We start from the raw sequence: 16,944 nt of genomic DNA, 5'->3' as shown, positions 1-16,944 counted from the left end.
CCTAAAGGCAAGTTCCCAAATACGGGTACTAGGTAGCCAGCCCTCTGGTTATCAGGTAGTAGGCCTCACCAGGCCTCCTTGTAAGCAGTCTCCCAGCAACGCTGGGTTCCGGCAGCTAGTGGCCGCTTGCTATCAGTTCAGCAGTACAGAGTCTGGTCAGATGGTCGTAGGCCTCTCATGATGCCTCCCAGTTAGATCAACCGTTAGGCCTTTTCAGGCCTCTTCAGTGTTTTGAAACACAAACGCTGGGTAGATCCGTGGATCGAGCAGAGTAACTCCCCTCGCTAGCAAGGGTTGTAAGCACTATGCTGAGTCATGTTCTCTGGGATACCCCGTCTCAGAGATCCGGGCCTGCCTACCAAACAGTCCCTTCAGACGAAAAGGTGATTATCATGTTTGCATGGTGACCTTATATACTTCCAGGTCGCACGTTAATGATTCATGGGCTGTCACCGGTCAATAGGATTACCGTCATGCCTGAGGCGTTCCCCTTAGCGTCAATCGATGCAGTGTCTCGTTCCCTGTTCTCAGGGAACAGAGGTTACTCATTTTTTTCTTTTTAGCTTTATTTTACATCAAGATTTTAAATAAAAAAGAATGCATAATTTTATTATTAATATTTTATGTACTATATTATATAGCATAATTGCAATATGGAAACTAAAAAATGGAATATCGTTACATCTAAAAATATGCTCATTTCCATTTTAAGCCCAACCCACATCTGATTCTATTCAAATACAGATACAGATACAGATACAGAAACAGAAACAGAAACAAATTATTTAGTCATTGCAACAGATAAAGATACAGTACAGATAATGCAATAATAATTAATGTTATAATAATTAAAGCAATGGTCTTATAATTCATTCTTAGTGAATTGCCCCGTAAAAAAAAATGCAAATGATTAGCTTTATTATAGTGCTTTCTTCCTTGATTCTTCAGTAAAGAAACCCTCAAAAACCACACAATTCTCTCGCTCTCAGAACTTGCATTCTTTGTCATGTTTTCTTCCACACAGCTGCAGCCCACCAAACAGTGAAAAGAACCCCTGTAGATTTATCCAGCACCTAAAAATGGGTTTCTGGGATGATGTATAATCCAGGTCTGCTCTTGAATGGCAATATTGGGCATCTTTATCTTGCCGCCGTCTCTTTTGTAAGGAGAGTGTATGGATTGGTTAAATAACAAGAATGAGACGTCTGCTCTTAAAAGCCCAGCCACTTTTGTTGAATCAAAACTTTGCGGTGTGTTTATGTGTACCTGCTTGTGTGTGCGTGGAGATCTGTTTGTTATCTCGAACACTTAGCGGATAGCTAATATACGTGAGCAAGAGACTTTTTGTGCGGCTCGTGAGCATGCCCTGGCTGCCTGTGATTTATCTTCGGTGCTGATACGGGACAGACTTTATCAGGGGAAACAGCCTGTATTTCAGCCACTGTGCCGTGGCCTGTCTGCTTAACTCTATCTGCTCATCTTGTGTAGACATTATTGACTAGTTTTGAGACCCAAAATGTGTTTTCAAGCTCTGCTGACAGCTGCTTCTTACAGGTAAAAAGACAAAAAGTGTCACACCGTAGCAGGGGAGAGAAATGGCAGCGAGATCTGTGAGGTAAACCTCATGTAGCACCCCCGCTGACCCCATTGACCTTTGATTCGCACCACTGAATGGATTCAATCTTTCAATCTGTCTGTGGCTCTCCCAGAGGAAACCTTGACCAATTCTGCTATCACTGTGGTATTACTGACTGGATCAAACTCGAAAAGTTGTACAGCTGACACAGACAAACAATTCTTCAAAGGCAACTCTTGAACAGTTCCAAACCCCTCTTTAATTTCCCTCACGGTGGCATCTGGCCTCACTCACAGCTGAACGAAAACCACCTAATTCTCTCATAAAGCTCTAAGATAAACCATCAGCCTGTTGACATCTGTTCTGAGCTGAATCCGAAAGTACATGATGCTTCTCTTCAGGCTAAACTCAACACCTGTCTGTTACCGAAGTCAAAGGATGCTGCTAAGTCTCTCTGCTCTCCATCTGTCGTGTGGCAACATTCTCAACATGTGACCAAATCTGGTCAGACCACATCTTATTTTAATCCTTGGCTCCAGAAAACCTAGTCAAGCAGGCATAAGTCAGTCAGAGATCTCACTCAGGTCAATTTTCCAATGATGCTGGGAGCAGGGTTTACATTTACATTTTTAGTCATTTAGCAGATGCCTTTGTCCAAAGCGACTTACAAATGAGGACTAAATTAAGCGAGTCATTGTGAAGAGGCAAACACAATGCAAGAAGTGTTCAAAATACAAAGTTCATGCATTGCTCAGAGTAGCATAAACCAGACAAGGGAGGATTAAAGGAAAAAGAAGGTTAAGTGCTCACGGAAGAGATGAGTTTTCAATTGTCTTTTGAATGTTGTCAGGGATTCTGCATTCCGGATGAGGGTGGGGAGAGCATTCCACCAGCATGGAACCGTGAATGAGAATGTTTTGGAGAGTGATTTTGTGGCTCTCTGTGATGGTACCACGAGCCATCGCTCACTGACCGATCGTAGGCTTCTGGTAGGGATGTAGACTCGTAGGAGCGAGTGAAAGTAGGAGGGAGCTGAGCCTGTGGTAGATCTGTAAGCAAGCGTCAATGCCTTGAACTTGATGCAAGCAGCGAGTGGTAGCCAGTGCAGAGAGATGAACAGAGGAGTGACATGGGCCCTTTTGGGCTCGTCAAAGACAAGACGGGCTGCAGCATTCTGAATCATTTGTAGAGGTTTGGTTGCACATGATGGAAGTCAAGCCAGAAGAGCCTGGAATGGAATGAATGCATATGAATGTAAATTCCCATGATAAACCTCTGGGATTTTGGAGCACAAGCTTGTAGAAGTGCATAACAGTAGGTCAACACAACATAACTACAATGCGTTCTTAAATTTCGCGTCTTATTCTGCCATCTAGTGGCATATCAAAATTATTACAAACCTTAACAAAAAGAGACAGTGTTATTACCAGACCAAACACAATTAAAATCATACTAATAAAGTATACAGTGAGGAAAATAAGTATTTGAACACCCTGCTATTTTGCAAGTTCTCCCACTTAGAAATCATGGAGGGGTCTGAAATTGTCATCGTAGGTGCATGTCCACTGTGAGAGACATAATCTAAAAAAAAAAATCCAGAAATCCCAATGTATGATTTTTTAACTATTTATTTGTATGATACAGCTGCAAATAAGTATTTGAACACCTGAGAAAATCAATGTTAATATTTGGTACAGTAGCCTTTGTTTGCAATTACAGAGGTCAAACGTTTCCTGTAGTTTTTCACCAGGTTTGCACACACTGCAGGAGGGATTTTGGCCCACTCCTCCACACAGATCTTCTCTAGATCAGTCAGGTTTCTGGGCTGTCGCTGAAAAAAACACGGAGTTTGAGCTCCCTCCAAAGATTCTCTATTGGGTTTAGGTCTGGAGACTGGCTAGGCCACGCCAGAACCTTGATATGCTTCTTACAGAGCCATTCCTTGGTTATCCTGGCTGTGTGCTTCGGGTCATTGTCATGTTGGAAGACCCAGCCTCGACCCATCTTCAATGCTCTAACTGAGGGAAGGAGGTTGTTCCCCAAAATCTCGCAATACATGGCCCCGGTCATCCTCTCCTTAATACAGTGCAGTCGCCCTGTCCCATGTGCAGAAAAACACCCCCAAAGCATGATGCTACCACCCCCATGCTTCACAGAAGGGATGGTGTTCTTGGGATGGTACTCATCATTCTTCTTCCTCCAAACACGTTTAGTGGAATTATGACCAAAAAGTTCTATTTTGGTCTCATCTGACCACATGACTTTCTCCCATGACTCCTCTGGATCATCCAAATGGTCATTGGCAAACTTAAGACGGGCCTTGACATGTGCTGGTTTAAGCAGGGGAACCTTCCGTGCCATGCATGATTTCAAACCATGACGTCTTAGCCTTTGTATTACCAACAGTAACCTTGGAAACGGTGGTCCCAGCTCTTTTCAGGTCATTGATCAGCTCCTCCTGTGTAGTTCTGGGCTGATTTCTCACCTTTCTTAGGATCATTGAGACCCCACGAGGTGAGATCTTGCATGGAGCCCCAGTCCGAGGGAGATTGACAGTCATGTTTAGCTTCTTCCATTTTCTAATGATTGCTCCAACAGTGGACCTTTTTTCACCAAGCTGCTTGGCAATTTCCCCGTAGCCCTTTCCAGCCTTGTGGAGGTGTACAATTTTGTCTCTAGTGTCTTTGGACAGCTCTTTGGTCTTGGCCATGTTAGTAGTTGGATTCTTACTGATTGTATGGGGTGGACAGGTGTCTTTATGCAGCTAACGACCTCAAACAGGTGCATCTAATTTAGGATAATAAATGGAGTGGAGGTGGACATTTTAAAGGCAGACTAACTAAGGGTCAGAATTCTAGCTGATAGACAGGTGTTCAAATACTTATTTGCAGCTGTATCATACAAATAAATAGTTAAAAAATCATATATTGTGATTTCTGGATTTTTTTTTCTTAGATTATGTCTCTCACAGTGGACATGCACCTACGATGACAATTTCAGTCCCCTCCATGATTTCCATGTGGGAGAACTTGCAAAATAGCAGGGTGTTCAAATACTTATTTTCCTCACTGTATATGTACAATATAATCTGATGAGCCCAGAATATAAACTCAACGCGTTTAATTACAAGTTACGCATTGCCAAATTACGGAAAGGACGTCAATAAATGCACGCGTCACCTGTACATCTTCTTTGTTGCATGCGCAAATTATGATCACTAATACAAAATAAAACATTTTATTCACAAAAATGCCTCTATTATTGCTGCACATTCGTTGAATTCTGAATTTTGCACACATAAGTAGAAAGCAATTTGTTTGTGGATAGTAGCCTAAAACATATCTGCAACATTTATCAAGTTCACGGATAATTGTGCGTGAATTTCTTAATCATTATGATACTAAAATCATAATAAAGTATACTACAAAAAATCAGATGAGTCCAGAATATGAACGCAACGCGTTTAATTTCACGTTAAGCATTTTCCGCCCATTAGTACGCTAAATGTGGCTTAACGCAGGCTATATTTGTTGCATGCGCAAATTATAATACAACATTTATTCACAAAAATTTCTCTATTTGTAGAAATTGCTGCACATTCGTTGAATTCTGAATTTTGCACACATAAGTTGAAAGCAATTTGTTTGTGTATAGCCTAAAACATATATGCAACATTTATTAAGTTCACGGATAATTGTGCGTGCATTTATTAATCATTACGATACTAAAAACTAAAGTATACTACAAAAAATCAGATTAGTCCAGAATATGAACGCGTATAATTTCACGTTAAGCATTTTCCTCCATATAGAAAACCATTATAAGAACGCTAAATGTGGCTTAATGCATATTGGAATGTCCCCTTACTATGTTGAAATAACGAGATATTTATGTCGAAATAACGAGATATGTCGAAATAACGACTTATGTCGAAATAACTTATGTCGAAATAACAAGATATTATGTTGAAATAACGACTTATGTCGAAATAATGAGATATTATGTCGAAATAATGACTTATCTCGAAATAACGAGATATTATGTCAATATAACGACTTATTATGTCGAAATAACGACTTAATATCTCGAAATAACGAGATAAGTTTTCTTTTCTTTTTTTTTTTCTCACCTTGTGGTTCAGGGCTTCCGTACAATAGAATTAACAAATTATTGATAGGTAGATAAATAACACTGTTATTAATAACTAAAACTATTTTAAAAATAATAACTAAAAAAAAAAAAAAAACTGAAATCAAATAAATCTTATGTGACAAAAATAAAAACAAATGAAAATTAGAAAAGTTGCTTATGACAACTGAAAAAAAGTGCTAAAATTACTCAAAACTGAAATGAAAAATAGCACAGAGCAAAATTAATTAAACTAAAATGAAAAGGAAAACTGAAAAAAATAACTATATTTTCAAAATATTAATATAAACTATAATAGTATAGAAATAATTCTGAATAATGATAGAACAATAGATCGATGGACATAGTCTAGATAGATTGATTGTCAGCATGGGGTTGTGGCAAACACACAAAGACAAAATGAAGGTAAATATTACTTCAATAAGCTTCACGTGAGATTCGAGGAACAGGTAAACAAAATACACAACCTAAACAGTGCGTAACTTAAACGAGACCGGGCAAACACTGAGTGAAGGTGATGAACTACACATGGTGATGAATTAAATGACGAACAGCTGTGATGAATGCATGTCCATGGTTACTGATGAGTGGCTGGAAATAAGAACAAAGGAAACATGTGACTGAAGACAAACAAACTAAAAGTCCATGAAAGAGAAACTAACTGAACATAAACATGACATAGATAGATAGATAGATAGATAGATAGATAGATAGATAGATAGATAGATAGATAGATAGATAGATAGATAGATAGATAGATAGATAGATAAAAACAAAAATGACTAAATCTATGTATTACCATGTACTACTATGCAATTACTATAACATATAGTACATTCATGTAGTAATAATAATAGTACATAAATAATACAAAAATAACACTGATAGAACAACAGACAGAACGATAGATAGAATAACAGACAGACAGACTGGAAGCCAATTCTGAATTTTGCACTTTGGCTTGTGGAGGGAGCTTGGACATTTTGAATCATGTTACGGATTGTGAAAAAACGAACTGCCTGTTTCATTTTTCAATGGATGGCAGAGTGAATGACGTGAATTCTTCAGCACATTCCTCTTTGACAGAGACCATGAATCAGCCTCAACATGCAGGACCTGTGAGGAATATTTGTCAAGTTTCCAATACCTAGTGCACTCGGTGGCGATGTTAATGGGACAAGGTGAGCAAGCTGAGGCCATGGGCATTTCATCTCCTCGAAAGGTCCTTGTGAGAGAACAGAGGTGACACAAGACAGCCGTATCAGGAAAAGTGTCAATGGACTGAAACGAAGGTTTGCCAATTTTAATAATGCATGTGCATTGATCACCTAATGATCCATTATGAGGATCCATTATGAAGAGAAACAAGTTATTAATGATTTTAATAGGTCATTAGAGAGAATTCGATGAAGGACTGTAATTATAATGTCGATATTAGTGCAACGCTGGTAGTGCAGTGATAACATTGCTTGTTTTGAATGTTCATTTTTTTTCCTCTGACCTGAGAAATAAATGACTAGCTCTTCTGTAAACACTGGCACAGTGCAAAGGGAATCGATGGCTTCCATGAGTAAATAGCATTGTCTCCTGTTTGTGTAACAAGATGACCTTATGAAAACATTACGCTAAATTTTGCTACGTCTCTATTAGGTTGTGCTCTGAGTACCATGGGGACTCAGTTCATGAATTCCCTATCTGAATCACCTCATGTGAGGTTAACTAAAATGTTGACATTGCTTGTGCTGACATATTCGCATAAACCTCATATAAATTATAAATTTAGGGCCAGATTTACTAACAGCTTGCGCCAGCTCAAACCCTCGTTTGGTGTTAAAAAAACTATTGTCAGGGTTTACTAAAGACATGCAGTGAAAAACTAGCGCTGTAAAGGCGTGGACACATTTATCATTGCGGCTGACCTTATTGCATTTCCATTTGTGGGAGTTTCTTTTTCAAACACAAAATTTATGGGAGGAGAGTATTTAAATGAAGCCAGCAAGGTGATTTACTAAGATTTGTGCTTGTCAATTTACTGGTATTTGCACTATTATTTACTGTCCAAAAAAGCTCATCTGAAACCAGACGCTAATTTGCACTGCTCTTGCTCTTGGTAGATTGGTTTGGTCATTATGGAAATTATCTGGCTGCGTATGTGTTCTTTAATTTGTGCGTCATTACTAGATCACGTAAGTGCATCACATTACGTTTTCATCAACTTACAGGTTATAAAGGTTACTGTTACTATATGAATGTTCAGGTTTTTTTCTGTCATTTGCCCAAAGTCTCATGTTACAAAAGATGAAGTGCTAGTCACAGGCCATTTAAGACAGTACTGGTTATGACCAAATGACAAATGCTAGACTAAGACAATACAGAAAACGCTGTAATTATTCAAACACTTCTCCATTTACCCTTGCATTGCAAACAAGCAGAGAATGTCCCCACAGATTAGTCATACAGATTTGGAACAACAAGAGTTAATGACAAAATAATTTGGTAACACTTTATTTTACGACCCGCAAACAACTGCGTAAGTAAACCGAAATTACGGTGTACGTTTCTGTAATTATAGTGTACTTCCGTGTAGGTATAAGGGAACAATATGTTAAGTTTTGGGTAATAAAGTGGTAACAAGCAGATATACAACCTGCAAAGAACTTCGTAAGTAAACCGAAATTACGGTGTACGTTTCTGTAATTATAGTGTACTTCCGTGTAGGTATAAAGGAACAATATGTTAAGTTTTGGGTACTAAAGGGGTACAACCAGATATACAAGCAAATTATTTATAATGTAATTATTTTAAAAATAACAGGTACCTATTCTGTTAATATATTCCAGGCAAAAATTGTACGTCTGTTGTATATAAAAGGTTTTATCACATTTCTGGCAAAATTATGTTCTTGTGCAATGTAGTTACATGGTAATTTTAACATTGGTGGGTTGTAAATTAAACTTTTATATATATATATATATATATATATATATGGCTGTATGTAAGCACAGTATGATAAAAATGTAATCTGAAACAATTTTATAAACACCTGATTTTGAAAAAATATATATATAATGGGGGGATATAATGTGTTACTTTGTTGTTTGATACTGTAGAAAAGACAATGTTTTATTAAGATGAAAAACTGTTTTGAAATTTTCTTGTAAAATAAAAGTCAGAAATTAAATGGGATCCTTTATTGTATATTTACTGCACTTACCCTGTAACTACACAGAACAAGGGGGTAACAAGCGACACTTTAATTTACAGCCCGCAGGAGTTACACTTACCCTGTAAATACACAGTTGAAACGGGTAACAAACACTACTTACTATGTAACAATACGAAACAACACTATTTGCACAGTAATTACAGAGAAAGGTACTCTTATTAAAAAAACCTTTTAATTACACAGTATATTTGCCCTGACATTTAAGTGTCATTGCAATACAATGTGATAAGGTAAGTACTAAGTACTAGCCTACATGGTACGTTCTAAATTAAAATCATAGCAGAAACTAATTTTTTTGGCTTATATATATATATATATATATATATATATATATATATATATATATATATATATATATAAAGTTTAATTTACAACCCACAGATGTCAAAATTACCCTGTAACTACATTGCACGAGAACATATTTTGCCAGAAATGTGATAAAAACTTTTATATACAACAGACGTACAATTTTTGCCTGGAATATATTAACAGAATAGGTACCTGTTAGTTTCAAAATAATTACATTATAAATAATTTGCTTGTATATCTGGTTGTACCCCTTTAGTACCCAAAACTTAACATATTGTTCCCTTATACCTACACGGAAGTATACTATAATTACAGAAACGTACACCGTAATTTCGGTTTACTTACTAAGTTCTTTGCAGGTTGTATATCTGCTTGTTACCCCTTTATTACCCAAAACTTAACATATTGTTCCCTTATACCTACGCGGAAGTACACTATAATTACATAAACGTACACCGTAATTTCGGTTTACTTACGAAGTTGTTTGCGGGTCGTAATATAAAGTGTTACCAATAATTTTATTTTATTTTATATTTTTGGTAAAACTATTCATCTAACACATTAGCAAAAGTTTAGTGTGACTAAAAAAAAATAAGCTTACAAATTAGCATTTCTGGCAGACTTCATGAGCACAACTATTCAAAGGTACTGTAAAAATTTAGAAAAAAGGTACAATGATTCTGACATTTAAAAAGGGAAAGGAAACTCACAGTGTGAGCACATGGACATGTTAAAGCACTCTCAAGTTGATTTTTCTTCATTAAGCCTGTGACAATGTTAAACAGTCAAATAATGTTCAAACTCTGGATCCATAGAGAAGAGAAAAGTGGAGTGGAGAGGCCTCATGGATTCTTTGGATGAATGTATAATTCAAAAAGATACATCCAAGACAGTTTGCACAGGGCATAGGCAGAAATTAACTTCATATTCACCATTTCTGGGACTGAAATAAAATATCATATTCATGACAGCATGGGCCAGTAAATAAACAAATGTACTCATAAGAATTGACTTGATTCAATTTATCTCCTTCCAAAATGCACTTCAATTCAATAGAAGCAGGACAAAAAAAATACAATATGAGATCTCTTTAAAATCTCAGTTGTTCCTCCTCAGTAGTTCAGAGATTAAATGGAGAGCAAATTTTGCTCAAGTCAGAGATGTTTCTCCTGAGAAAGACTCCTAATCGGACAACTTTAGAAGAGGTCTCAATTTAGGCTATTACACAAATAAATTATGGACACATGGAAAAACAAGAGAGAACCAACTAAATACTAATTTTGTAAATGTATGATTTTTCCTGTGTTTTTCTTTGCAATTTTCTTTCTTTAAAACCTGTAGTTGTATTTTGCCTTTCTTGTGTCAATAATATGGTCAGATAAATACCTTAACCAAGTTTAGTGTTTTGATGATGGTTTAATGATGGTTTAATCAAATGTAGGATCATTAAAAACAAATATTCCCTCCGGACATCACTTTTGGCCACTACTGTGTATATGCTTCCATTGAACAAAGGCTCACAGAACTGTAGACCTGTATCTACACTTCTGGTGAGGGTTTCTAATGAGATGTCTGTCTGTCGCTGAAACTCTTTAAAACACCACACATTTGTCGCAGAATTCACTGGCATTTCCTCTGTAGTGTCAAGAGTCCCGAGAGCGGTTCCCGAAGCCTGTGCTGTCCCTGGACGCCAAAGCTAACACATCAAGAGCTGCTCCAAGTGCCAGACGACACGCTTATATATAGATACAGATATAGGTACTATTAAAAAAAAGCCTGCATGTGCATTTTATTTTATGGTTACAATCAAGGCTGCTGCACTTGCAGACATGTCATTATTTCACTGAACATTAGAGATTAACACACGTTCCAAACTCACAAATCAAAGTACTAATGTCACATGGTTACATAATCTGTGATGGTGGTATATCAAAAGGTGGTATATCACATCATATTCCATACATGATTTGATCGTTCTGTATTTTTTTTTTTTCAAGAAGGCATTCAAGGAGGTCTATAAAATCTAGAGAGAGTTATCCGTTAGTATTCCAAATTATCCCATTCAACCTTATTACTCTGCATCACACAAAAACAATAACATTTCTGTTAACAATGGCATTGTACAACTGTACGCAACCAAACTGTATATTTTTTTCTCAGTTTGGGCCTCTGTTTTTTCCTACTCGAGTATGAGCTCTATATTCTCCTATATCATACTATGAGCCATACAAGCCAGACGTATCAAATAAGATACTGGGAAATAAATCATTCAAACTTTTATATTTTGTCTAAAAGTCCAATAAACTCTTATGAAAAGTCTTATGTCTGTTGTTATACAAATGCCAATATAATACACCAACAAATTTTAACTAAAATGATATTATACATTTAATATATAACATATAGGGGCGGTTTCCCGAACAGTGATTAAGCCTAATCCTAGACTAAAATTGCCCTTTAAACCAGATTAACAGAAATCTGCTTTCTCGGTCAAGGCTTTAAAATAGTCCTAGATTTAGTTTAGTCCAGAGTTTAATAAGCTGATTTCCTGGAGGAGGACTAGAGTTACTCCAGGACTAAATTGAGGCTTAAATTAAACCTACCAGGAGGCAGGTTTAACTTCAGATTAACATTGTGTTTCAAAGTGGACACGTGTATTACTTGGATACACACACACACACACATACACACACATACACACATACATACATACATACATACATACATATATACACTCACCTAAAGGATTATTAGGAACACCATACTAATACTGTGTTTGACCCCCTTTCGCCTTCAGAACTGCCTTAATTCTTCGTGGCATTGATTCAACAAGGTGCTGAAAGCATTCTTTAGAAATGTTGGCCCATATTGATAGGATAGCATCTTGCAGTTGATGGAGATTTGTGGGATGCACATCCAGGGCACGAAGCTCCCGTTCCACCACATCCCAAAGATGCTCTATTGGGTTGAGATCTTGTGACTGTGGGGGCCATTTTAGTATAGTGAACTCATTGTCATGTTCAAGAAACCAATTTGAAATGATTCGAGCTTTGTGACATGGTGCATTATCCTGCTGGAAGTAGCCATCAGAGGATGGGTACATGGTGGTCATAAAGGGATGGACATGGTCAGAAACAATGCTCAGGTAGGCCGTGGCATTTAAACGATGCCCAATTGGCACTAAGGGGCCGAAAGTGTGCCAAGAAAACATCCCCCACACCATTACACCACCACCACCAGCCTGCACAGTGGTAACAAGGCATGATGGATCCATGTTCTCATTCTGTTTACGCCAAATTCTGACTCTACCATCTGAATGTATCAACAGAAATCGAGACTCATCAGACCAGGCAACATTTTTCCAGTCTTCAACTGTCCAATTTTGGTGAGCTCGTGCAAATTGTAGCCTCTTTTTCCTATTTGTAGTGGAGATGAGTGGTACCCGGTGGGGTCTTCTGCTGTTGTAGCCCATCCGCCTCAAGGTTGTGTGTGTTGTGGCTTCACAAATGCTTTGCTGCATACCTCGGTTGTAACGAGTGGTTATTTCAGTCAAAGCTGCTCTTCTATCAGCTTGAATCAGTCGGCCCATTCTCCTCTGACCTCTAGCATCAACAAGGCATTTTCGCCCACAGGACTGCCGCATACTGGATGTTTTTCCCTTTTCACACCATTCTTTGTAAACCCTAGAAATGGTTGTGCGTGAAAATCCCAGTAACTGAGCAGATTGTGAAATACTCAGACCGGCCCGTCTGGCACCAACAACCATGCCATGCTCAAAATTGCTTAAATCACCATTCTTTCCCATTCTGACATTCAGTTTGGAGTTCAGGAGATTGTCTTGACCAGGACCACACCCCTAAATGCATTGAAGCAACTGCCATGTGATTGGTTGATTAGATAATTGCATTAATGAGAAACTGAATAGGTGTTACTAATAATCCTTTAGGTGAGTGTATATATATATATATACAGTACCGTTCAAAAGTTTGGGGTCAGTACGATTTTTTATGTTTTTAAAAGAAGTCTCTTCTGCTCACCAAGGCTGCATTTATTTGATTAAAAATACAAACAAAAACAGTAATATTGTGAAATATTATTCAAATTTAAAACAGCTGTTTTCTATGTGAATATACAGTAAAGTGTAATTTATTCCTGTGATCAAAGCTGAATTTTCAGCATCATTACTCCAGTCTTCAGTGTCACATGATCCTTCAGAAATCATTCTAATATGATGATTTGATGCTCAAGAAACATTCATTATTATTATCAATGTTGAAAACAGTTGTGTACAATTTTTTTTCAAAATTCTTTGATGAATAGAAAGTTCAAAAGAACAGCATTTATCTGAAACCTAAAGCTTTTGTAACATTAAACACTACCGTTCAAAAGTTTGGGGTCAGTAAGAATTTTAATTTTATTTTTGGGGGAAAGAAATAAAATAAATCAATACTTTTATTCATCAAGGATGAGTTAAACTGATCAAAAGTTACAGTAAAGACATTTATAATAGCCGCTTTCCGACCAAGTAGTTACAGGAACTTAGTTCTAGGAACTGTCCACTTCTAAACAGTTCTATGAACTACTCTCCCCCAAACTCGGTTTTGCTGTTTGCGTTCGCACTGGCCAAGTGGCCATAGGAACTGGTAGGAGGGGTAAGGGAGTGACGCAAGCACGGTGACTTTTATTTTGACGGTGCGACGGACCTTTATTTTGGCGGCGCTGAGAATGCCAGAGCAAACGATGCTCGCATTCTCTGTGTTTATTAGTTAGCAATCTGTCTAACAGTACTGTTTAATATCTTATTAGATAGAACTGTTATAGAAAGTAGACAGTATTTGAAAAAAAGGTTATTAGCCTATGCCGTGTGGTTGATGTCCAGTTTGGCTTGGTCCCCTCAAAGTTGCGTTGGATTTTCTCTTCAGCATAAAGGTTTAGAGACCCATCTATCACTGTTTTCCATGTTTGTATAGTTAGTTTATGGAGTAAATATATAGGCTATAATCTGTGTGTTTACATTCTAGCTGTTTTAAAAATGGCGGGTGCTGGTGTTCCCAAGCGGGAAGGAAGTCGACCGGAAGTTGAAGCCGGCCACGTGCCACCATCTTGTAGCAGAACTTCACTTGCGTTAGCATTCCATTGACTCCCATTCATTTTGGCGTCACTTTGACAGCGAATAACTTTACATCTGAGGCGTTTGAAGACTCCATTTTGTCCATTATTTATTTCTAAAGAAACACGACAATGTATAAAATGCTCCATTACCTTGTAGTTTGTTATGGCCCCGTAGAAGCAGTTTTTGTAAAAGTAGGCTAACGATTGCGTCATAACCACGCAACTCTCTGTCGCACAGTAGAGAGATTACCGTATGGACGGGAGGAGAAGCTTGCGAGCAATCGGGGAGACGTGGAGGCAAAATGACAAAATAATTAATCAGAATACCTAGCAAAAGTTTCTCCTGCTCCAAGCTCATAGACAGCTCCTACTCACACTCTCCGTCTCTGCAAGTTTCGGAAGGGAATGATTCAGATTTCTCATGCCACAGCCACTAGAAGACAGACGGGTTGCTCACGTCACATCTACGTCGTCAAGCTCTGTTTGAGTCGGTTTGAGTCTGCGCGTCAGGAACGGAAGTCCTAAAAAATCGCTAAAAATGGGCTTCACTTGTCTCAATTGAGTTCCAATGAGATGGCTCTGTCCACTTCTTATATTGTCTATGGGTGTTCCACGTGCGTTCGGTCAATCAGCGTACACTAACGTCACGGGTAGTTCCTATAGTGCTGGTTTAGACCCTACTCTGAAGTAGGACCTAAATTAGTTCCTACAAATGGAGTTCCTAGAACTAAAATCATTCCTAGTTCCTGCGGTGCGAACACGCCGACATCCGGGTACTTTAGCCAATAGTTCTAGGAACTGTGAAAAGGTTCCTCCGGTCGGAAAGCGGCTAATGTTAGAAAATATTCTATTTTAAATAAATGCTGTTCTTTTAAACTTTCTATTCATTTTTATTTATTTTTTTGAATAATTTTGAAAATTTGTACACAACTGTTTTCAACATTGATAATAATAATGAATGTTTCTTGAGCATCAAATCATCATATTAGAATGATTTCTGAAGGATCATGTGACACTGAAGACTGGAGTAATGATGCTGAAAATTCAGCTTTGATCACAGGAATAAATTACAGTTTAAAATATATTAAAATAGAAAACAGTCATTTTAAATTGTCATAATATTTCACAATATTACTGTTTTTTTATAGTTTTTTATCAAATAAATGCAACCTTGGTGAGCAGAAGATACTTCTTTTAAAAACATAAAAAATCTTACTGACCCCAAACTTTTGAACGGTAGTGTGTGTGTGTGTGTATATATATATATATATATATATATATATATATATATATATATATATACAAACAGACTTCCAGCATTTATTTTCTTTTATTCCATAGCTGGTGTGTGCAGTTTATTTAGCTTGCTTAAAATAATTTTCTCTTGTTTAGTAAAAAAAATTTTTTGATTGCAGTCTTTTTCTGATTCCATTGTTTCCTTGGATTTGCTTCTCAGTTCCATGCAATTTTAAGCTTTTTTTGGTTCATTCCATGTTTTATAGGCAACCTCTATCATGCTAATTCGGATTAGCACAGTTGGTTTTAAATTGATCTGGTTTATTTTAGTTCAGGACTCCATAGTCCAGGTGTAACTAATCCGTACTTAATCTGTGTTACAGAAAGCCATTTTTTAAGACACGATTAACTATTCTAGATTAAGGCCTACTCCTGGCTTAATTTAAACCCTGTCCGGGAAACCACCCCAATGTGTTTGCCAAGATGTTCTGAGCAGTGTTTTTAGCATTAGTAACTACGGTAACACTTTATTTCAATGGTCCACTTTAGGCATTCTACTAACTATAAGTAATTTTGCAACTAAATGTCAACTAACTCGCCTTAGGGTATTAGTAGACTGTAGTAGAATGTTAGTTTAGGGTTAGGTGTTAGGGTTTGGTTAAGTTGAATAAGTTGTGTAGGTACTTCTAGTCAGTAAAATGTCTGTTGGGGTTTCATCAAAAGAAAGTGTTAGCAAGTCTACTAAAGACCTGGATATACTTAATTTTCCGTGTTCTGCTCCGTCTTGCACACAGTTGAAAGAGCAAGCCTTTCAAAGTATACAGAAAGATGCGTTCATTGAGACCTTGTGGACTGTTTTCAAGCGCTCTCAAGTCACTCACACATGCACTGTTTTACACACACCATCTCCGCGGACACAAAGGCTGTTTCTCAGTATACGTTCTTGTCTGTACTTGTGTTCTTGTGGACTTGTGAAATGTCATCAGTCGCTGGCCAAGTATTGTTCCAATTCAAAGTTCACATCTAGCCAAGTACAGTTCAAAGTATACTTTGGGCTTAATACTCTGGTGTCTGGTTGCTGCAAAGTTACTTATAGTTAGTAGAATGATTAAAGTAGAACATCAAAATAAAGTGTTATCATAACTACCATAATTTTTAAATATAAATGATCTCCTTCAGTGAAGTACTGTCATCTATGGATGGGGATTTACAAAGTGTCAGGCAGTCAAGGTTTCAGTTAATGAACTTTTGGGGATATTGACATTAAGGTGTCAGCAAAAAATCATAACCACTTAATGAGCAAAGAGGGCACGTGCCCTTTATGGGCTATGTCCCC

This window comes from Abramis brama (assembly GCF_963993115.1).
Source record: "Abramis brama genome assembly, chromosome: 9".
In the NCBI taxonomy this organism is placed as follows: domain Eukaryota; kingdom Metazoa; phylum Chordata; class Actinopteri; order Cypriniformes; family Leuciscidae; genus Abramis; species Abramis brama.
This window is presented reverse-complemented; position numbering follows the sequence as displayed.